Below are 22,986 nucleotides of genomic sequence, written 5' to 3' on the forward strand. Positions count from 1 at the left end.
ACATCCAGCATAGAGATGGTCACAGGAAACCGGGGGGTAAGGGGGGGAGCAGTAAAACCAAACCACCCATGGCCAACTCCAGCCTGTGCCGATGCCCAAACTCAAAGCACAGGAACACTACCAGGGCACACCGTGGGCGTGCAGCCTGCTGACGACTCTCCATCCCTCTGAAGGGTCTCAGAAAAATTATTTCCCAGATGATTTCCTGAAGCTCTGAAAGATTGTGCATCTCCTAAATGACTGTCTTCTTCCAAAGCAGGATATATGTTATGCTTATTCAGCACTGAGACTGCACTGGAAGCAGGATATTTTTGGTGTTTCAGTATCCAAGATAAAAAGTCGGCCTTCGGCTCCGGTCATGATCCCAGGGTCCTGGGATCGAGCCTCACATTGGGCTCTCTGCTCCGCGGGGAACCTGCTTCCTCCTCTCTCTCTGCCTGCCTCTCTGCCTACTTGTGATCTCTGTCTGTCAAATAAATAAATAAAATCTTTAAAAAAAAAAAAAAGAAGAAGAAGAAGAAAAGAAAAGAAATGTGTAAAAAAAAAAAAGTGTGCAAGAGCTGCCCCTGGTCCTTACTCCATCCTGGAGTCTCACCTTCACTCTTGACACATACCCCATTGTTCAAACACCTCTGGAAGTTCACTCCAGGGGGAGGTTGCTTTCCCCCACCCACTGACAATGTGTGAAGGGTGAAAGTTGAGTGGTTTGTGTTTCAGATTATGTCAAAATGCTCCCATGCTAAAATGACTGAATTAGACCATCACAGCAACAGGCCAAAATAAATACTCTCTCGGGTGCCGTTGGGAGTTCTAATCTTGGCTAGTGTTGATCAGGACTTGGTACCATATTGTTACAGGATTTTTTCCCTCTGCTGGGGCCCGGTCATTCCATGCCTGGTTTTTTTTTTTTTTTTTTCTCCGTTGGTGCCTGGTCACTGGTTCCTGGTCATTTCGACCTGAGAGGGTTGCCACCAGAGTTTCTAAGTCTAGGGGTTTTTATGGGCTTTGTTGGCAGCTGTTTTAATCTGATTAACCCTCCCTGTGCCTGTCATCCGACAGGTTTTTGTCATCTGTCACGTGCAAAAGGGTGGAGGGCTCCTTTCAGTGTGGTATAGAACCCTTTTAAGGGTGGTTTCCTCTTAGAGTAGGGGCCCCTTGTCCCTGCCTGACTGCCTTCTAACTAGCCTTCATCATCAACAACTCATGTAGCGCTTTCAGAATAATTTTATCAAAACTTAACCATCGGGGCACCTGGGTGGCTCAGTAGGTTAAAGCCTCTGCCTTCAGCTCAGGTCATGATCCCAGGGTCCTGGGATCGAGTCCCGCATCGGGCTCTCCGCTCAGCGGCGAGCCTGCTTCCTCCTCTCTCTCTGTCTCTGCCTGTCTCTCTGCCTACTTATGATCTCTGTCTGTCAAATAAACAAATAAAATCTTTAAAAAAAAAAAAAAAAAACTTACCCATCATCACTTCCATCTGCTCCAAGGCTCGTGCTGTTGTAGTGTAAGAATCTGATTGGAGCTGTTATGTTCATGGATAATAAGGAAAGTCAAAGGAGGGGTCATTTTTAATCACCAAACTTTGCCCTTTTCAGACATTATATACTTTACTTCATACATATGTAAAACATATGAAGTATTATTACACTTATATTATACCTGAGAAAACTGAGGCCAGGATATTCATATGGAGTCCCAAGTTCACTCATTGATTAAGTGACAGACCGAGAATTAAATGCGGTTCTGTCTGATTCCAACATCTGTGCTCTTTGTACTACATCTCGCCAGTTAATCCATTAATATTCACAGAGAACATTTGCATTTTATTCAAAGCTTTAACATTTTAAAGAGCATGAATGGGTTCCATAATAAATGCAGGCTGAGAGGAAGAAATGTCTTTCCCCAGAGAGCCAAGAGAAACTGCCCATCAGGCCCGCTGTTGGGGCAGAATATGAATGCCCCTCCACTGGCCTCATTTAGATTACTTTTCAAAGAAGCTTCAACCTCGTCCCTCTAGCTCATTCAAAGGCTGGAGGACAATGAGGCTGAGAGTGCTGGCTGACTACCAATAGGCTCTCTCCCCTCGTCCATTGTGATAGAATCCTGGGGTTTTTGTGAGTTTTTTGTTTGTTTTGTTTTTCATTTTTGTTTTTTAAAGATTTTATTTACTTATTTGACCCAGAGAGAGAGAGCACAAGCAGAGGGAAAGGCAGAGGGAGAGGGAAAAGCAGGCTCCCCACTGAGCAGAGAGCCCGATGTGGGCCTTGATCCCAGGACCCTGAGATCATGACCTGAGCCGAAGGCAGACATTTAACCGACTGAGCTACCTGGGTGCCCCTTGTTTTGTTTGTTGGCTTTTGTTTTGTTTTGTTTTGTTTTGATCTCAGTCCATGACAGCCCAGGGAGAAAAAAGTTGGGGGGTGGACTGCTTCTCGGGTTTCTTTGCTGTTAAATGGGGCCAGCTGCCTAAAATCTGGCTGAGGGGAGGTAAACAACACTGATGTGTTGCACCTCCAAGGAACTTTCTTAAAGGCCAGTTGATCGGCCTACCATGCCCCAGCCCTTCCTCCACTTTGTAGACTGGAAGGTCAGCCCAAGAGTCGAAACCAATGCAGCCATCTTGGGCCATCAATTGACATTAACAGTACAAGGCACAAAAAGTGGATGAACATGCTGGATGGAGCCTGAATTGCTCAACTTGTAGAACAGAGGCACAATACCAGCCGTAGACTGCCTCGTGCTCCACACCTCCTTGTCAGACAGAAATCATCTTCTGACTTCTTTAGTTTGGTTCTCTTTGATGAGGAAAGGAAATCAGTCTCAACTGAGAAACATAGGGAGGGTGAATACTCACATGTTTCCCAGTCTTACGGGATTTATGAACAATGATGTAGCCTAAGTAAGGGCAGTTTTGTTCAATAAACACTAGCTTTGAATATGAAGATTTCAAGGTGCATTAATGAGGAAGAAATAATTACAAAAATAATGAAAGGAAATTATCTCAATGCGGCCTTTTTTCCATTCTTAATGCAACCGGCATAATCTGAATATTGTGTCATCCCTTATAACCAATGCATTAGCATAAATAGAACATTTGAATGTTTATAATAATTACTCAATTATAATGATCAAAGGGAAGAGGCAGCTGAAAACCATCCCTGATGCCAAATCCCAGCCTAAGAAAATATCATTACCTTTTAAGAAAAGAGACGGATCTTGATGCCATTAGCAGGGATGTGCTATTTTCAGAACTGTGTATCTACCTTCTTTAATAAGAAAGAATTAAACACCATTTTACCTTCTTAAGAGGCAGAAAGAGATGGAACATTCCAATATCCCCAGAAGTTTGTAACCTTGGCGGCAAATCATTAACATCAGGGGGATTTAAAAACACATCTGGAGGCCTGGCCCTAGGGCGGAAGGTGAGATTCCCCACTTGGACAAGATTTAGAGCTTCTAGCGATGATAAAGCTATACCTGCTGCAGGGCCCTGCAGTTCTATTTGGAACCAAGCCCAGGGGCCATGGTTCCAAATAGTTCCTCAACCTCTGGGGAGATTGCTTTGCCTCAGAAAGATGTTCTTTACAAGAAACTAAGAACAATGTGCGTTTTTGGAAACCGTGAAAGCCTCTCTCTCTCAGATCATCGTGCAGACAGTACAAAATCACCTAGGAAGCAACACTTGATCATTATTCCATGCACCTTCTGTTGCAGACATGTGGGGAAGCAAAGTTGTGAACTGCTCCAGGATTTCCCTAAAGCCAAAAATCTGCCCGGTTCTTCTCTGGGCAGATTTTCAGCTGCTGTAGCCCAATTTAGGGAAGGCAGCTGTCGGGCACATTTGGCCACACACCTAAATGGGAGCCTTTGGCATTCTGAGCTAAAAAAAAAAAAAAAAAAATAGACATTGCTGAGAGATAGCAGGAAAGAGTCCACAACAATGGGAGCCTTGGTGAGGACTTGGGAAAGCAAATCAATTTTTTTCGATTTTTTGGAAAGCTCTTGGCTGAGCCTAACATCAGAGATAATCTTATGGACAGAAAGTGCTTCAGAGCTTGCATTTCACAAGGCCAAGCTGATGCAGGCAGGACGGGTCTGAGGACCCACAGGGAGGCCCACAGAACCAGCCAACAGAGTCTTTGGCAAAGCGCAGGATAGAAATCACGTGTGAGCCAGGATGAAGTGAGAGTAGAGTTTATTGAGGGTAGATGGAGAATGCAGGTACAGACAGTGTCTGGGTGACTCAGAAAGGAAGGAAGAATTCCAGTTTTGCTTGGGGTCAGGGGTTCTTCCTGAGGACGGTGGTCTGGTGTACATGTCTTCTCAGGCATCCAGGAACTGGTCCAACACAGATGAGTGTTCAGGTCCTCCTTGAGTCCTCCCAAAGTCCCTTATGTCCCGGAGCCAGGGCTCTTGGGTCTCATGGCGTCTGGAGTCCTTGGTCTTGGAAAACATACGTGACGACATTGTGTGGTCAGTCCTTAGATGTTATCTACTGTTCTGGAAGACTCCAAAGAAATCATTAGCTCTTTGACCTTTCCAAGGAGGACATACATTATGGGTACTAAAAGCCGTGTATAGGCTGGGAGGTCCTAGCAAGCAAAGGAGCAGCAGGGCACTTGGGTGGCTCAGTCAGTCAAGCGACTGCCTTTGGCTCAGGTCGTGATCCCAGATCAAGTCCCACATCAGGCTCCCTTCTCAGCAGGAAGTACGCTTCTCCCTCTCCCTCTTCCCCTCCCCTTCTGCTCCTGCTGTCTCTTGCTTTCTCTCTCTCTCAAATAAATAAATAAAATTTTGGAAAAAAAAAAAAAAAGAAAAGAAAGAAAGAAAAAGAAAAAAGAGGGGCACCTGGGTGGCTCAGTGGGTTAAGCCTTGCCCTTGGCTCAGGTCATGATCTCAGGGTCTTAGCACCGAGCTCTGCATTGAGAATCTTTGCTCCGCAGGGAGACTGCTTCCCCCACCCTCTCTCTGCCTGCCTCTCTGCCTACTTGTGATCTCTCTCTGTCAAATAAATAAATAAAATCTTAAAAAAAAAAAAAAGAAAGAAAGAAAAAAGAAAAGAAGCATCAAAAAAGCAGTATTTCATGGGGTCCCTTCAGCTTCCCTATCGCAAAGCTTCTAAAAGAGGCAGAAAAGGATAATTTCATTAGCTGGTCCAAGGTTTAGAAAACATTTAAGTTCAAGATACCAGGAAAATCTACCCCCACCAATGCAAAGGTGATGGATGGGTTAACTCACCTTGCTGTGGTAGCCATTTCACAATACATACTTATATCAAATTATTACATTGTACCCTTTCAACTTATACAATGTTAGATGTCAATTATATATCAATAACTCTGGAAGAAGTTTTAACTTACAAGAGAAGCTCTAACATCATGAAAGTGATTTTTTTTTTCTATAAAATGGGAAGGAGTATTTACCACCTTTCAAAACAAAGAAATAGGAAAATAATTATATGCAAGAAAGGGTTTCAAGATTTTCTATGTTGGGCTTTAGATAAAAATGGAAGACTAGATGGATGATAGATAAATAATGACAGATGGATACATGGATAGATCCTGTTAGAGTTTAATATGTACATTAATATTACACATCATACAATTACATACCAATATACAAATTAAACTCCAGAGAAATTGGTTTCTCTTCAATTTTCCTAGTTTCAACAACTCACGATACAACTAAGAAAACAAGCAAAGAAACATTTTCTACTTCTAAGTTCAGAAATACCACTTTCAGGGGCAGCAATGTCCTCAAAGTGCTTGCTGAAATCAGCCACAAAGCAAACAGGACTTCTGAGCAGAGGACTCTTGGAGAGCCTCCAGGTAAGGATCAGCCAGAAGGGACCACGGATGCCTGAGGATCAGTCTGGGTGTGGCCCTCTCATGGGAAATACTCCGACTAGCCCCCAGGGTAGACCTTGATGAAAGGTGAGGATGAGCACAGGAAAGGGAGTCACAACACTATGGAAGGAGGGACCTCAGCCTCCTCTTTCCTTCATACCCCTGGTCCAACTCCAAATTCTGGGGAAACAATGGCTTTGATTATGCTGGAGAATGAAGTTTTAAAATAATCACAATGGAGTCTCACACAATTGACATGAGACAGGTTTGTGAACAGAAAGCGTCTGAGAAATGAGGAAATGGGACTGAGGCCATAAGGAATCTTGCTACCTAGCAGAAAGGTTGGAGAGTGCAGAGCTGGTAGCACTTGCTTAGGAAACAAACAAACAACAACAACAAAAACTGTTTCCTGTTTCTACCCCCAAGGAGTGGCAACTCTTCGATAAACTTGTCACATATAATATACACTCTGAAGTTTTCCTAAATGAGTATAAGCTTTGTCTCTCCTGCTGCTTCTCAATATAACTCTATATGTATCTAGTGGCATCTCTATGAAATATCTAAGAATGACTCATATTTGCATGGTGACTCAATCCACAAGGTTCTTTCACTTTTCAAAAAAAAAAAAAAAAAAATCTTGTTAAGTCAAGTGTCTGCCTTTGGCTCAGGTCCTGATCCCAGGGTCCTGGGATGGAGCCTACACCTGGCTCCCTGCTCAGTGGGAAGTCTGCTTCTCCCTCTCCCTTTGCCCCTCCCACTGCTTTTGCTGTAAGGATCTATTTAGCCAGAGGCTTCCATCCAGATTAAACAATAACCTTGTTGTTTAACCCTAAAACTGTCCCTGCTCCCCTTCCCCCAGGGGACTTACTTAAAAACAAGTCCTGGAAACCAGCCCCAGGTAACAAAGCCCAGATACAAGGATGGGTCAGGCCAGGTGAAAACATCCGATCAGTGCAGTGCGGGGTTGCATACTCTCTCCCTAGCTACCAAGGAGTATGGGCCCCACCCTTTGGGAGCCTTTTGGATGCCAATTCTAACCAAGGTGATAGGCTAGGTCAAATGCCTACTATAGGGTAAATTGTAATTCAGTTGGTCACCTAGCATCACTGTGCAGCTTTCTCTATGTTACAATTTCATTGGCCACCTCTGTGTGGACAGGCCCAACCGCATGGCCTTTGTGCTTAAAAAATAGTCTGTGAAACAGAGAAAGGTCGCCCTCTCTTGTAAGAGGTGCAGCCCGAACGTTCGGTTTGATTCTTGATGCTTGGCGGGAAATAAAGCTTTGCTTGACCTTCGCTTTTTATCAGTTTCGCTCCTTTAATCACAGGCCCATTATTGGGGGACCTAACAATGCTCTCATTCGTTCTCTCTCAAATAAATAAATAAAAATTTAAAAAATTAAAAATCTTACAACAGTAATTGTGGCAGTTCAAATCACACAGCGAGAAAAGAGGAGACCCAGGCTCAAAATCAGCTCTCAAATCCCACAAAACCCAAAGCCCAGATTTCTGTTTCCATCTCCAGCTGGTGTCCCCTCCTGGACTGGCCCGGTCTCTCTCTGTGAACTGGCTTGATGGAGTTTGGTTGCTTGCCATGCGCCCTCCTCCTCTGTGTGCCCTTCCCTCTTTCCTGCCCCTCTGACTCTTTCCACTCATGCTTTTCTCCCTAACCTTTGCTGCTGCTCCTCCCAGGTCCACGCCTGCTCACTTCATGCTGTGTTCATGCTCATCAGAAAGAAAACAGTGGTTGAATCCAAATGCTACCCCTGAATCAGTGGTGGCCCCTGCAGGAAACAAATCAAGCCCAGGAGTACTCAGCACTCAGCAGCAGAAAAACTTCCCTCCGAAGGGAATACTTCACAACTGTTGAGAGAATCAAGGTTTTTGGTAGGTTGTTTTTCACCCCCCTTCAGTGAGAAGGATAGGTTTGTCAAATCAAAGCTGCTATTTCTTCTTTAGTGTCTGATTTAGGTGATTATACATCAGAGGGAAGCACTTGTAAAAGGATTATAGCATTATAGAAAAATAATTGGAATGTTTCATCTCTCTGCCTATCATAGCTTGTTAAAGTTGCTGTAGGGACTAGCCAGATTAATTAGAAAGAAGGAATATGCTTATTTCTCTAATTCAACACTCTGATGGTCAGATATTCCTGTTTATCTTAGTAAATGTTAAGAAGAGATCATGGATATCGTCCTAATTCTGCAATTTACAAGATACATAAATCTCTCCCTCCCTCTTGCAGGGCAAGTGTGTGACGGGCTAAAACCTAGGCTACTGTAGAAAGGCCCCTTTTCTTTTCCATTAGGTATTATGGACTGATTTTAAGGATATCTATCAGTTTTCTCATTCATCTGGATAATATGGACAATAAGCCCACAGAGTTCACTATTCTGAATAGATGTATTTTGTAAGCCTGAGCTAACCATTCTGACAATCTAATGCATTCTAACAAGCAGTTAGTTAAAGTTTCTCCTTCATGGTGAGCTATTGATCAACTCCCCAAATACTTAAATACAAATAAAAATAGCAACAGAAAAAATTAAAGTTGGGGAAATTGTGAATTAGGAAAGATTATCGGGGGCACCTGGGTGGCTCAGTTGGTTAAACCTCGGACTTCTGCTCAGGTCATAATCTCGGGGTGTTGGGATCAAGCCCTGAGTCGAGCTCCCACACTGGGCTCCAGGCTCCACAGGGAGTCTACTTCTCCCTCTGCTTCTGCCCCCCAACTACCTCCCTCCAAGGTTCATGTACACACAGACACCCTCTCTCTATCTTTCAAATAAATAAAATCTTTAAATTAACAAAACAAAACAAAAAAAGATTATCTTTAGTGCCTCATTTTCTGTCTAAATAGTCTCTCTCCCTTTATGATTTTACCCTCTCCTAATACCAAATACCCAAAAACCCAAATACCCAAAACCCAAATACCCCAAAACCTCAAATCCCTTCTTCACCCCCAGAATCTTCACACATGCCTGCGTGGCAACACACTAGTCTCTCAAAACAGACTAGACCTCTGTTCCATTCCCTAGCTCAGCCATAGTAACCATGCTTTACTAAGTACCCTGTGCCCATGTTTCCTACATGTTCATGAGTTTATACATTACCACCCCCCCCCGCCCCCCGTTAAGGTATTTCCGTGTACAGTACATTACCTCTTCATTAACCCAATTATTATTTGGCAAGGGCTTTGCAAAATATACCTAAATCCACAGGGTTGAGCATTTCCAGCACCACAGTAGGTCAGCAAAGAGACGATTTTTCAACAAGACTTTTCCTACCTTCTAGACCATACCACGCAGGCAGCTACCCCCACCCCACCCCGTGACCTGATTTCCCTTCACAGGGATGGCTGACACTCTTGTTCATATGAGCCTTCCTCCATGTTAAGTGTACATTCGCTTTATTGGCCCTAGAACAGACCCTAGCAGCCTCTCATCTACAATAAACAGAAAAGAACTAAATTGTAGGACCATTGCCTTCCTCCCTCTCCTACTTCCCACAGACCAACAACCCCAAAGGGATCCTCCAGCTCCCCTTCCCCACAGTGCTCTGAAAAGCATTTCCTATGGACCTTAGGTCCATGCCTCCAAACCCCTTAGTGTTCAAACATTGAAACTATTTCCCCCTAACAGTGGACCAGGAATGTGTCTGGGGGTTAACTAACGAACTGAAAGCTAGTAGAATTAAAAACATGAAGAACCAGAACAGCCTGAAGACAAGATTAGCAAACTAGATGACCGAGCTAGGAAGAAGGCCCCGACAAGCTGGCTAACTACTTGACAACTTTGCCTCAGGCTACCCACTCCCGGCCCCGGGGAATGTGTCTTCTTCCATGACTGTCAAACATCCAAATGTCTTTTTAAGAGGTCGCTCTAAAGATCCTTTCTTTTGCTTCTTCATTACGTCCTTCTTTTGCTCACTCCTTCAAGCATGCACAATGGGAAAGCACTATGGAAAATGCACTGTACTAAGATTTCTTTGTGGAGTCTGGCGGGTAGCAGAAAGAATAAGCTGAAGACCCAGGGCAGGGTTCTCAGGTCACAGCTGGCTCCGAGGACACAGACTGCGCATCCGTCTTGTCTCCACCCACATACGCACGCACGCACGCACGCACGTACGCATCCACGCATACGCACACGACGAGTATAAATAACTCCACCCCCTCCTGCACCAAACAGAAGATGCTCAGGCCTCCATAGAGAGAAGCCTGAGGAACACCAACACACGAAGTAGGAGAAAATAGCTTGCCAGGCTGCACTTGTCACACAAGAGCAAGAAATACCAGAGTACGTACCACAGCCTGGGCTGACTCGGAAAGCACGGGGTGGCCGTGCTCACTGACGACCGACACCCTCCCCGCTGGTGAACCCTCCAAGTACCAGCTCTGCCACTCTTGAGAGCAGGTGGCAGGATAGAGGAAATGGGAAGAGAAACACGCAGATGGAGCAGGAGCAGGGGAGGAGGACTGGAGCACTTGTCTCCCCAACCTTTCTTGTGAAGGGCGATAGGAGATAGGCTCTCAAATTGCAGAACCCAGAAACAGAAAAGGATGAGAAATAATCAATGGAAAATGAACCACATGGACAGTAAGTTCTGAGAGTTCAGAGGAAGAAGAAATCAGAGGGAAAAAACGGGAGGGGGGTGATAATAAGAAAACTGCCAAAGAGAAAGAGATCTTTTGCAGAAGTGACTCAGAAGTAACACTCACAAACAGCAGGCCAAATCAGGAAGGAGATAAAGTGGTCTTGCCAACCCATGCCAATATGGCCTTCTATCATTTCTTCCACCGAGCCAACTGATGCTACAGGGGCTCCAAAGAGCAGAAGCAGCCTAGGTCTGTTTACCCTTCGCAGGGGTTAGCTGCCTTCCCAGTCACAGTGCATGAGCCTCACCATGAGCCAGAATGAGATGCTTTTTATCACTGCTTCTCTGACCTTTGGGTAAAGAACTTCCAACTCCCTGATGCAGATAAGATCAGGTTTCTCCAATCCCAGCAGAGCATGTACCCTTCTGTTTTTTGCTTCAATAAAACATAGAAAGGTGGAAATTTAGCCACAGGTCCCCTATTGTACTTTGTGGATAAAAGGTCTAGAGGCAAGGTCCAAGACTTATGGCAAAACCTTAGATGTGTCGATCAAGCTGGCAAAGCTCCTCACAGTGCACTGACCATGTTTCTAAAGCTAATACTTAAGGAAAATGGGGGCCGCCTGGTATCATGCTTTGCCGTGATTCTCATTCCTCATGCTGAGCAGCAATACCGGGAAATAAAACTTGGCTCAGAGAATACCTGGGGTCCAAGGTAAAAGGTCAAGGTTAGGTTTGAAGATGCAACAAATCAAATTCCTGACCTCCGCCAATGCTGAGATCTGAGAAGCAGGTGAACGGACTCAACCCATAAGCACAGCTCACAACTGAAATGGAAGGGTGACAGAAGGGTGAGTGAACAGGACATGGCAAGTGACAGAGGTAAAATCAAGAAGATCCCTAAATGCTGTCTTTCTCCTGCCTTGTAGGGAAAGGAAATTAGTAGCTTGGGTAGGTTGCCACAGCCTATCCGAAAGGCAGGTGTCAGAGGGTTATTCTGTGCAGACTGGCCAAAATTTCCCTCCTGGAAAACAAGCTTGGTTACCCTGCTATCACTGCACTGACCTAAAGGAGATCTCTCCGAAATCCTACTGAGAAAATAGCAAACTTCTGTAGGACTTTTCCTGAAACCTGGAGGATGTTGAATAGCCCTTTAAAAATGCTGCTTCTTATTCCAGTTGCACAATGGCTGAGAGGGCTCAAGAGAAAGGGGCTCAAAAAGAAGTTGAGTCAAGAAGTGGGGCTAGGGGCACCTGGGTGGCTCAGTTGGTTGAGTGGCTGCCTTCAGCTCAGGTCATGATCCCAGGGTCCTGGGATCGAGCCCCCATCAGGCTCCCTGTTCAGCGGGGATCCTGCCTCTCCCTCTGCCTGCCACTCTGCCTCCTTGTGCTCTGTCAAATAATTAAAAAAAAAAAAAAATGGGGCTAAACTAACCTTGCCTGATTGGATACCTAGCAGTTGTTCACAGAAGATTCTGGGGGCCACAGCCAAAATCCATCACCCAGTGAGAGAATCCATCAAGATGGCAAGAACTCAAAGCCTAGAGCAACATTTCCTGAAGTGCAGCGGGCCATCTGCCTCAGAATCAACCAGGGGCATTGTTAGGAAGCCAGTCTGGGCCCTACCCTAGAATTATACAGAATATCGGGAAATGAACGCAGGAATCTGCATTTTTAAAGTAGACTTCATGCCCAGCATGGGGCCCAATGCAGGGCTTAAAGTCGTGACTCAGATCAAAACTTCAGCTGAGATCGATTCGCACCCTTAACCAACTGTGCCACTCAGATGCCCCAGGAATCTGCATTTTAAGAAGCTTCCCCTATTCCTACTCCTTAACTCTCCTCCATTGAGTTTGGACCTTGTCATTTTTGTCTTCCCAAGATTTGTCACCTTCAATAGAGAAGGGGCTTAAATCCCACTGTCTAGCTAATATCATGGGAAAGAGTCCAGATTATCACTCACTGTATCCCTCAGGGAAGAATGGATGGGAGGGTGGCCGGGTGGGGTGGGGGGCAGGAGGGTGGAATGACAGGATGCCAGGAAATTCTGGAAGAGGATATGAGACAATTACAGAGCCCCTAAAGTGCACCTGGACCAGAAGGGGAGCTTTATTAAACCTCTGAGCCATTTGAAGTTTGGAACCAGGGCTCCCAGAGTATGCTGGTATTCAGTAGGTGCTTAATATGGAGGAGAGAGAAAGAATATGTGTGAGTAGAACATGGGCTGCCCCCATTCAGTGTTAATTTTAGTCCTCCTGTGTTCTATCTGGGTCTTAACCTCAGCTCTAACCTACTGGTAGCCAACCTTTTCCGCTTGGAGTACTGGGAATTCTCATTCACTTTGCTGTTTGATGAAGATCTCCTGGCCTACTGAATTAAGGGACCCTCAGTTCATGCACTGCCTCTGCCTCTGATTCTCCACTCTGTCATCTGCTCAAAGAAGAAAGCATTTTTCTTCTATTTTAGCATAAAAGATTCTTCAAGAGGTCAGAGCAGCTGGGGAGCACACTCTGAAAACTGATGCGGATCAGTCCATAGCCCCAGAGCTAAGCCCATGCACTGTATCCACTGTATCATCAGCCCTTCCATTCCCCAGCAAACCCAACCCTTCCTTGGATGCCGGGTGTGTGAACAGCAGGGCAGAGAGAGCAGAGAAGAGGAAGGAGAAAGGTGTGTGATTCTGAATTTTTTTTTCAAACTGTCCTCACTTCCTGTTCTGTAGGTCCTCTGGGTCTTCCAGGCTGCTGTGAATCCAAGCAGCCCAGAGCTGGCTCCATCCTCTGCCATCAACATTCTTATCTCCACACTTTCCACTCCAGTTGCTAAATGTTTCAATATCAGTATTTCTGAAAGAGTGCTCTGCATCAGGCCCTGAGATCAGGCTGTTGAAAATGGAGTAGGTGCATTTTCTGTTTCAATTTCAAATTCTTTATAGCAGACCTGAAAAGATGACATTAAAATAATCTCTAATCCTAACAACCATCAATAATCACTATTAATAAGTAGATCCATGTACTCTTCCCTGTAAGATTTATAAATCTGTACACAGCTGTAAACTTTCTTTCAAAATTAGGACCGTAAGTGGACATGATAGAATGATATGATCAATTATGAATTCAAGGACATCCCTATTTTTATTTCCTCCCACACTAACTCTTGATAGCCTTCAGATTTCTGACACTCCCACTTCCTACAACCCCCTTCCTCCAAAGTATTTCTGTTCAAGTTACCCCTTTAGCTGCTCACTTTCTCCTAGGAGGCTTCTCCCTTTCCATGATGAGATTCTCTCCCCATCCAGGATTCTGAAGGAATAGCTTTGTTTCCTTATTGTGAATCTTTGTGCACGTCTGTCTCCACATCAAACTCTAAACCAGGGAATGAAGGTTCGCAAAACCTAGCACTGTGTCTGGCACACAGTAGGTGTTCAATAAATGCTTGTTAAATTGAATTGGATGGAGTGCAATACTCTTTTAGATATGTCTAAGCAAATTAGTGAGACGAGAATCCCAAGAACCAAGATACGAACTCTCAAATCCTTAGCCATACTGATAGGTGCAAAAGACAAAAATCCCCATTTTCTTATTTCATGTTTTTAAAGCTGGTGTTTGCTTAAGTCACAGCCACCTGCTGCTCTGCAGCTGTATTGGGGAATGAGTCTGGGCTCCAAATTACCAACTCAGAGCTTCCCAGTGGCTTTTCTACTAACAAGCTGCCAAGCTCAGAATGATGGGGTTTCTGTTTTAACTGACAACCAAAAACAAAATCTGGCTGCTCTAAACAGGCTCTTTTCACTCCACCTGCTGCTTCTACAGCTCAAGTGGAGAATGACATATGAACCACCAAAGCCTGAGGCCAGGATTCTACTGAAAGTCCACGGATGTCAATTCAAGGCATTGAGAAATTGCTCATCTGTTATGCATTTATTCCTACAGAAATCATCCATGAAAAACATAAAAAATAAAATAAAATAAAAACCTTCAACACCTTAAAGGCTGTCCATGGCTTTTCCTGTCCAGGAACCTGTCTGTGATGATAGCACTCAGAGCTGGGATGGGGGAGGGCTCTCTCATCTGTTTTGTCACCTCTAAAAGGGAAGAGCAAACTAGTCAAAAAAAACCCACATTTGCTTCTGCAAAACTTCCCTTGCCATTAGGCAGGAATGGCCCATGGTGGGAAATCTAAACCCTGAGACAAAGTGGTGAAGATATATTTAGGGACCAAGGATTTTCAGTTCCACTCACATCTATCTTGGTGTCAAATGAGACTCAGCCAGGGAGTACTACTAAGAAAGGCATACATGAGACCATCATCATCATCATCACATTGGGTCAGCTTGATAAATCTCATTGGCTTTGGGTGCAGGGGAGGGGAGGCTTTAGAAGTCTATAGCACCCCCATCAAACCCTCTGACCCTGACATTTCATAGCACTGGACAGGGAGGATCACTTTCAGTGGTCAGATAGCTTCAATGAATCATAAATAAACAAGAATGGTGTTGTGGGTTTTTTTTTAAGATTTCATATTTTATTTATTTGACAGAGATCACAAGTAGGCAGGGAGGCAGATGGGTGGGGGGTGGGGAAGCAGGCTCCCTGCTGAGCAGAGACCCGGATGTGGGGCTCTATCCCAGGACCCTGGGATCATGACCGAAGCTGAAGGTAGAGGATTTAACCCACTGAGCCACCCATTGCCGCAAGAATAGTGTTTTAATAATAGTAAGTATATGAGTCTGAAACATTAGTTTGTTCAGTATTTACTTTGCATCAAGCCCTATGTAGCACTTTAAATATATTATCTCATTAGAAATCTCATTCCAGGGGCACCTGGGTGGCTCAGTGGGTTAAAGCCTCTGCCTTCAGCTCAGGTCATGATCCTGGGTTCCTGAGATCAAGCCCCACATCAGGCTCACTGCTCGGCAGGGAGCCTGCTTCCCCCTTTCTCTCTGCCTGACTCTTTGCCTACTTGTGATCTCTGTCTGTCAAATAAATAAATAAATAAAATCTTAAAAAAAATAAAGAAAGAAAGAAAAGAAATCTCACTCCACACCACACAGCTGACAAAAGTTTGGGCAGGATTTGGACCCAATAAACACAGAACTATTTGGTGTTATTTTGTCCCAGTCCAGCAAACCTGGAAGCTGCCTTCCCAGACTAGCCCAGATTACAGGTAGAAAATACTCCTAATCAACAGAAAAGAGAAGTGGTCCAGATAGGTGAGATGAATTTCCAGGACACCTGCCTTCCAGAAAGAAATCTCACTGTAACAGGAACACAAGAAATACAACCTATACAGAAAAGGACACAAACTCTGGACTCTGTCAGCTTTTGGGGACCCTTGATCCTGATGAATGTCTGAGAGTATTTTCCAGATGTAACTCCGTCCCTTCCCAGCAAAACCCCAAAGTTGCCTGCCTCACTCATGGTGGCCTTCATCATAGGCATTTTCTTTTCTTTTTTTTAAAGATTTTATTTATTTATTTGACAGAGAGAGATCACAAGTAGGCAGAGAGACAGGCAGAGAGAAAGAAGAGGAAGCAGGCTCCCCACCGAGCAGAGAGCCCGATGCGGGGCTCGATCCCAGGACCCTGAGATCATGACCTGAGCCAAAGGCAGCGGCTTAACCCACTGAGCCACCCAGGCGCCCCATCATAGGCATTTTCAATGAGCTTTAACTTTAGACAGCAGAAGTTCTATGTATCAAAATGCCCTTGCAATATTCATCTTAAAACAATATTCAGGGGTGCTTTAATGGCTCAGTCATTAAGCCTCTGCCTTCAGCTCAAGTCATGATCCCAAGGTCCTGAGATCAAGCCTTTCATCGGGCTCCTTGCTCAGGAGGAAACCTGCTTCTCCCTCTCCCACTCCCCCTGAGTATGTTCCTTCTCTGACTGTCTTTCTCTGTCAAATAAATAAATAAAATCTTAAAAAAAAAAAACTGTTTAATAGAAGCATATCTTGGGTACATGATTTCTAGGCTAAGTTGTTTGGGTGGAGCATGTTATTTAGTTATGTTGACAAAGCTCTATGTACATATTTTGAACATTTTTTTTCCAAAATATAGTATTAACGTATTCTCCTTCAATTCTTTGTTTACTCCTGAGTTGTTCTTTGGTTCCTGGCAAAGAAACCTAACGGTAGAATTGATTCCTTTCCTAAAAATTTTCATTTCCAACTAATATTGGTTGAACTTAGGTGGTATAGTATGTAATCTATCATGTAAGTTTAATAAAGGTTAGTTATTAAAAACCTCACCCACTCAGAACAAGGCAATGTTTGTTTGTTTTTAATAAGAGAGAAGAGCAGAGATCATACATTTTCAAAATATATATTCTAAAGTCCATTCACGAATGCTGTTCACAACTTGAGAAACATGGGGCCCTCATACTGTCCTTTTATTCCCTGTTCTAGACACTATTCTAATTCGTTAGCCATTTGGTATCTTAGCCTACAGTTGATTTTCAGCAGGAAATTGGAAGGATTTTTTGATAAACAAATTCTGACAATAGTGAGCTCCTGCTTCTGATGATAGACAAAAGCAACTATGAAAAGCAGACACGAGAAACCCAGAAGCAGATCTGTCTGCGCCCACGGGGCCCCTGCTGTGCATACATCAAGGGTTAGCAGGAGTGATCTGCATCATACCCAAAACAAAACAATACGGAACAGATGGTGTTCACTGCCCTCTGTTCAAGATCATATAAGGATTACACCAACTTTTTAAATATATATTTTTAATACTGCTTAAAGGAATAGGCTTAATTTATGACCTCCCAGATCCCTATAAATCCCAAATCAAGCGCACTCTGAAACTTGGATATTTAACATATAAAACCTGGGGTTGGTCCTGATGGGCCTCGAATGCCAAGTCAACATAATCTCCACTGCCCTCCAAGATGTGAGTAGAGAATGAATTAAAGGAAGGACCTTCCTGATTTGAACTCTGGTGACTTTTAGCTAGACAAAGCAACACATTTCTTACTATTTATTTTTTACTGAAGTGAGTTGACGTACAATGGTGTATTTCATTCAGACATACATCATAGTGATCCAACATTTACATACAATAAAAAGTGATCACCATGAGAAATTCAGTTACCATGTCACCTTAACAAAGTTGTTACAGGGGTGCCTGGGTGTTTTAGTTTTTAAGTGTCTGCCTTCGGCTCAGGTCATGATCCCAGGGTCCTGGGATTGAGCCCTGCATCGGGCTCCCTGCTCTGCAGGGACCCGGCTTCTCCCTTTCTCACTTCCCCCTGCTTGTGTTTCCTCTCTCGCTGTATCTCTCTTTGTCAAATGAATAAATAAAATATTAAAAAAAAAAGTTGTTACTTACTATTAATTATATTCCCTATGCTATGCATTGTGTCTCCATTTCTTATTGAGCTGATAACTGGAAGTTTGTACCTTTTAATCCTCTTTCCTTATTTCTCCAATTCATCCACCCCCTCACCTCTGGGCACCACCAGATTGTTCTCTGTAGCTGTGCAAACTCCTCTTTAATATAGCAGTAATAACTACTGGTAATCAGTTCCATATGTTCTCTCTTTTTTTTTCTCGCACACACCCAGAGTATAAAGGATCTGGACTCAAGTCTACTCATTCCCAATCCAGCCTCCTCCCAAGCCGTGCATGGTGCCATCAGGGCCAAGTTTGTAAAAATAGGAAATGGGTGGGGCTGGCGCGGGTGGAATAGGGGAGTACAATGGCCCATTCTACTGATGGTTGTCTCTATGATTAGAGTCCTTGATTAAAAGAGAGTTACTAATCTATAAAAATGTATTTTAACACAGTAATTCTCAAACATGGGTGATTTGGCACCATCACCATCCCATAGGCTGTTTGGCAATGTCCTCAAGACACTTGTGACATTTTTAGTTATCACAGTTGGTGGATAAAGGACAGAAATGCTGGACATCCCTGCAATGCACAGAACAGCTCTCACAATGAACAACTCTGGGCCCACAATGACAATAGTATTAAGAATGAGAAACCCTGGGGCACCTGGGTGGCTCAGTGGGTTGGGCCACTGCCTTCGGCTCAGGTCATGGTCTTGGGGTCCTGGGATCGAGTCCTGCATCGGGGTTTCTGCTCAGCAGGGAGCCTGCTTCCCACTCTCTCTCTCTCTCTGCCTGCCTCTCTGCTTACTTGTAATCTCTGCCTGTCAAATAAATAAATAAAATCTTAAAAAAAAAAAAAGAATGAGAAACCCTATGCAAGAGGTTCTGGGAGAGCTGGGTGCTACAAGCAAATGCAGCAGAACATGTAGACGCATGAGAACTCCAGTCTGGGGGGGAAGGGGAATGACCCCTGTGGTACTAGCCGTGCAGCTTCCCAGGAGGCTCCTGCAGCTCGATCAGCCCAGGCTGGCCATCACCCAAACTGCTGGGCAGACGAAGCTCGTATGTGCCCCCTCTTCTTCCTTCTGTCTTCTCCTGTTCCAACATCCTCAGGTCATCTGAGCTCCTGCCCCTCCCAGCTCCCCTCGAAGACACTGTAACTCCTCCATGCCTGGGTTCAGCTCTATCCAGTTCCTAACCCAACACTAAGCAGTCCCAAAAACAACAACAGTAAAGAACAAAAATGGCAATAGGATAGCTTTTCCCCAACAGAAACTCCCCATAACTAGGAGAGGATGCCTTCATTATGCTAGCTAGTTACTTTATGTATTGTAGCTAGATAACTTTATCAACAATCCTATGAGATACATGTGATATCCATTTTGAAGTTAAGGAAACTAAAGTTCAGAGATACCAAATAATATGCCTACTTTCTAAAAGATAACAAGAAGCTGATACCTGTTCCATCCGTATTAATTCCAGAGCACACTCTTATGCCCCATTTAGTCCCTACCTGACTTTCCTGTTCCAAAGTCCTATTAAATTGGATACAAGCCAAGATACAATTTTGTAGATTTATATTTTAAATTATTGGAAATAAATCCACAAGCCAAATAAATCATCAGTGTCTTCCTTAGTCTGTGTTTTAGTTAGGATCCTTTGATTGTAAGTTACAGAAACCAATTCAATCTAGATAAAATAAATTGGAGCAATTTATTACAGGGATGTGGGGATTCTCACAAAAATCAAGGAGGGAAAAAAAAAAACAAAAAACGGAAAGCTGCTGTTTTTCTCACTTTTACTCCAGATCAGCTTTCTCAGCTCCCTCTCCTCGACTGCAGGGGAGCACGGTTACCCTGCAGCCCCCACATCGCATGTCACTCCTCCATTCTCTCTCCCATCTCCCCCTCTGTCTCTCCTTCTCCCTCTTCTAAATCCCAGAAAAAAAGAGAACGTTCCCAGTTTGAGACAGATGTCAACTCTTGACAGAGTTAGTTCTTCCCAAGGGAGAAGAGTCAAGCAGAACACACATGGCGGGGGAGGCCACCTCCCATAGGTGAGGAGAGGAGAAGTTTCCAGAAAATGGGAAGAGTCCGTAAGTTGTGGATTCAGCAGGGCCCATTACAATGAGAAAGTCTAATATTCCACAGCCCTCTGGTGAGGTGAAGAGCCGCTCAGAACTGGCCTGCCCAGGTTTGTTTGCCCCTTAAAAGAGAATCATGTATAGCCAACCAAAAGAATTTACACAGTAAAAGGAGACAATAATACTTTATTCCAGTCACCTCTGAATTCTGATGAGTAAACAGAGCAGTGAACTGATGAGAAGGCCGTCTACTTTCTGTACTACTGAGGCTATGCGCCTTATTACTTCCCACTCCTTCAGGGGTTTATCTACTATCTGAACTCATGTCAGAGCTAATGGTCCTCTTTTGTCCCATTGGGCCCTACGTCATTCTCTGAATTGGGGCAGAGGTGGACTAAAAATGGGTCTCTTCCTCTCTATAGGATTTACAGATGCACCTTCCATAGAAAAGAATTCCATGCAACCTGAGAACAATCCTACTAGTCAACACAGAGGCCTTCCCCTATCTCATAATATTAGCTTAGTTAGTCTTAATAAAGATGCTTGGCAACATAGAGATCCATAAGTGAGGACAAATGACTAACATTTCACTTCTAAGGTTTTCGATTCACACAGCCATTTTGGTCAAAACTACAACAGTGAATCCAGTCTTCTTCACCCTCACGTTCACTTTGGCCTTCTAAGCCAACTCAACTCTTAGCTATCGTAAAAATAAAAGGAAATACCTTGGAGACCAGCAAACGGTGTTGGGAGATAGAATAAGTGCACTGAGTAGAATATAAGTCAGGCCAGTGGAGATAACTTTCTTTCTCTTCTACCCTATAAAATGCAGATAGCTGAAGAGCTACTGCAGACGTCATAAAGTGGCTATATTTTTAGCCCCTACTCATTATGGCTTTTAGTGAATAGTCTCTCTGTTGTCTTAAGCCATTTATCTTTGGAGAAATATGGCCCCATTTCTCTATTTATTTATCTCTTTAGAAATGGGAAAGCATAAACTGTTTCACTACAATAAATTTTCTCACTTTTAATAGTTCAAATGGTTCCATAGTAAAATGAAAGTCAAGCATTATTTTTATTCCTTGGATTTTTGTCATTTTGAGTATCCTTAGCACCATTTAATGTCATGATCCCTAAGAATGGCCTCAATTCGATTATCTATCTTCTTAAGATGGTTATCTCAAACTTTAGACAGTTAAAAGTAGACTAGAAGAGAGCTTAATCGTCTCTTCTTTCTAAAAGTATAAAGAAAGCAGGTGTTTTTAGGTAACTAATTTCTAACTCATCCATGCAAACTTCAAAATACAGAAGAGCAAAAACAGTGAGGGCTAAAATTATCCAAAAATAATAGTTTTTTCTAGGACAAGAAAAGCTAAACAACTCCAAGTTATTCTTAACATGAAATTTAATTAGAAAATATAAAGTTAACAGAATTTTGGATGTAGCAAGAATATGACTTACTAACACCTTTGCTATTCAGGCAGGGAATTAATTTTCATATGTTTTCATCAGAGATTAGTGTTGGGTTCATATACTCCATCTGCCTCACCCTGGTTCCTAAAAATTATAACACAAGAGATGTTTGAGATAAATGCATGCTATCTATTTCTGGACTGCACTTCTACCCTGAATCCCTGCCTCCTATCCCATCCCTGAGAGGAACTGAGATGGACAAACTAGAAGGAGACTTGAAGACACCCATCTCACCCTTGAATTGAGCATAACTATGTAGCCTTCTTTCTTATCTTCTCTGAGCTTCCCAGACGCATAGGAGAAAGGCATTTAAGGAGGGGAAAGAGTGAATGAAAATGAGACAACCCCACAAAAGCAGGCCAAAATACTTCCCAAAACACAGGGCAGTCTCCACAGCTTCCCTCCCCGAAGTTGAGTCTCCAATCAAAACCTCTAAGCCTCCGTACCCTCATTCTCCTGTTGAAGCTTGCCATACTCAGGATGAAGAATTAGGGAAATAAAATGTCCATCTCACTCTCTAGATGGGAGAATTTCCTATGTTTTAATTTTCCCCCATATAGTGCTTGCTTCAGCAGCACATCTATTAATTTTTCTCCGTGTAAACCATAAACTTTTAGTGAACTGACCCATGTGCTAGGCTCACATTTTCTTGTACATCATATCCAATATGGCGCCAGAAGGTCATCTCACTTTGATTCAGCAGGTCTCCCTGAGATTGTAACTTTCATTTCTTAGGAGATTACAAACTACTTTGTCTATACTACTTTGTCTAAACTACTTTGCAGAAAGAACCTTTGTCTCCTGCAGCTCCATGGTTAATAGCTGGACTTTGAACCCAGACTGCCTGGATGCTAATCATGGTCAGCCCCTGACTAGCTGTCTGATTTTGGTACTTTACCTCTCAGTGTCTCAGTTTCCCCATCTGTAAGATGAACAAGGATATTGCTGGGACCTGCTTCATGGCAAGACAGTGAGGTCAAATAAGATAATATGTGCAAGGAACTTGGAGCACTGTGGCATGTGATTAGAGATCTCTTAATAGTGATCACTTAAATAAATAGTTTCAGTCCCCTAGTGTGAGGCACACAATGGTTTCTGTTAGTGTGTTGGGTGAATAAATAAATCCTCAGGGGAAATTGTTTTTTTCTTTCAGAAGACAATCTGGCATTATTGAAGAAGACAATGGTTGTTATACAGAACACTTTTGTGGCTTGAGGAAAGCATATCCCTAGAGAATAGCAAAACATACAAATCTTCTTTTTTTTTTTAAGATTTTATTTATTTATTTGACAGACAGAGATCACAAGTAGGCAGAGAAACAGGCAGAGGGAGAGGAAGAAGCAGGCTCCCTGCTGAGCAGAGTACCCGATGCGGGGCTCGATCCCAGGACCCTGGGATCATGACCTGAGCCGAAGGCAGAGGCTTTAACCCACTGAGCCACCCAGGCACCCCCATACAAATCTTCTTAAACAAAGGTTTTTGGCCCATCCTAATGGATTCCACATTTTTCTTGTCTTCTTGTTTATTACTGTTTAGGACCCAAGAAAAATTTCCTTTGACAAAAACAGAAGGAATTCAGAGTTAGGGTAGAGATAATGTGAAAGGGAAAAGTCTGAATCTTTCATAGATGTTATCTCCTCTCCAGCCTGAAAAATTGTCTCTA

At 43.5% G+C, this 22,986-nt stretch overlaps 1 long non-coding RNA gene across 1 annotated transcript in view; it reads right to left on the bottom strand.

Moving 5' to 3' along the window:
• Positions 1–4,175: 4,175 nt before the first annotated feature.
• The window catches only part of LOC106004794, a 96,746-nt gene continuing 77,935 nt past the window's right edge, over positions 4,176–22,986 (bottom strand). The window contains exon 4 of the long non-coding RNA XR_006606451.1: positions 4,176–4,440. This is a non-coding gene — a long non-coding RNA (uncharacterized LOC106004794). The remainder of the gene's footprint in view (positions 4,441–22,986) is intronic.

This window comes from Mustela putorius, unplaced genomic scaffold, assembly GCF_011764305.1.
Source record: "Mustela putorius furo isolate JIRA1106 unplaced genomic scaffold, ASM1176430v1.1 tig00000281_pilon_pilon_pilon, whole genome shotgun sequence".
Classification (NCBI taxonomy): domain Eukaryota; kingdom Metazoa; phylum Chordata; class Mammalia; order Carnivora; family Mustelidae; genus Mustela; species Mustela putorius.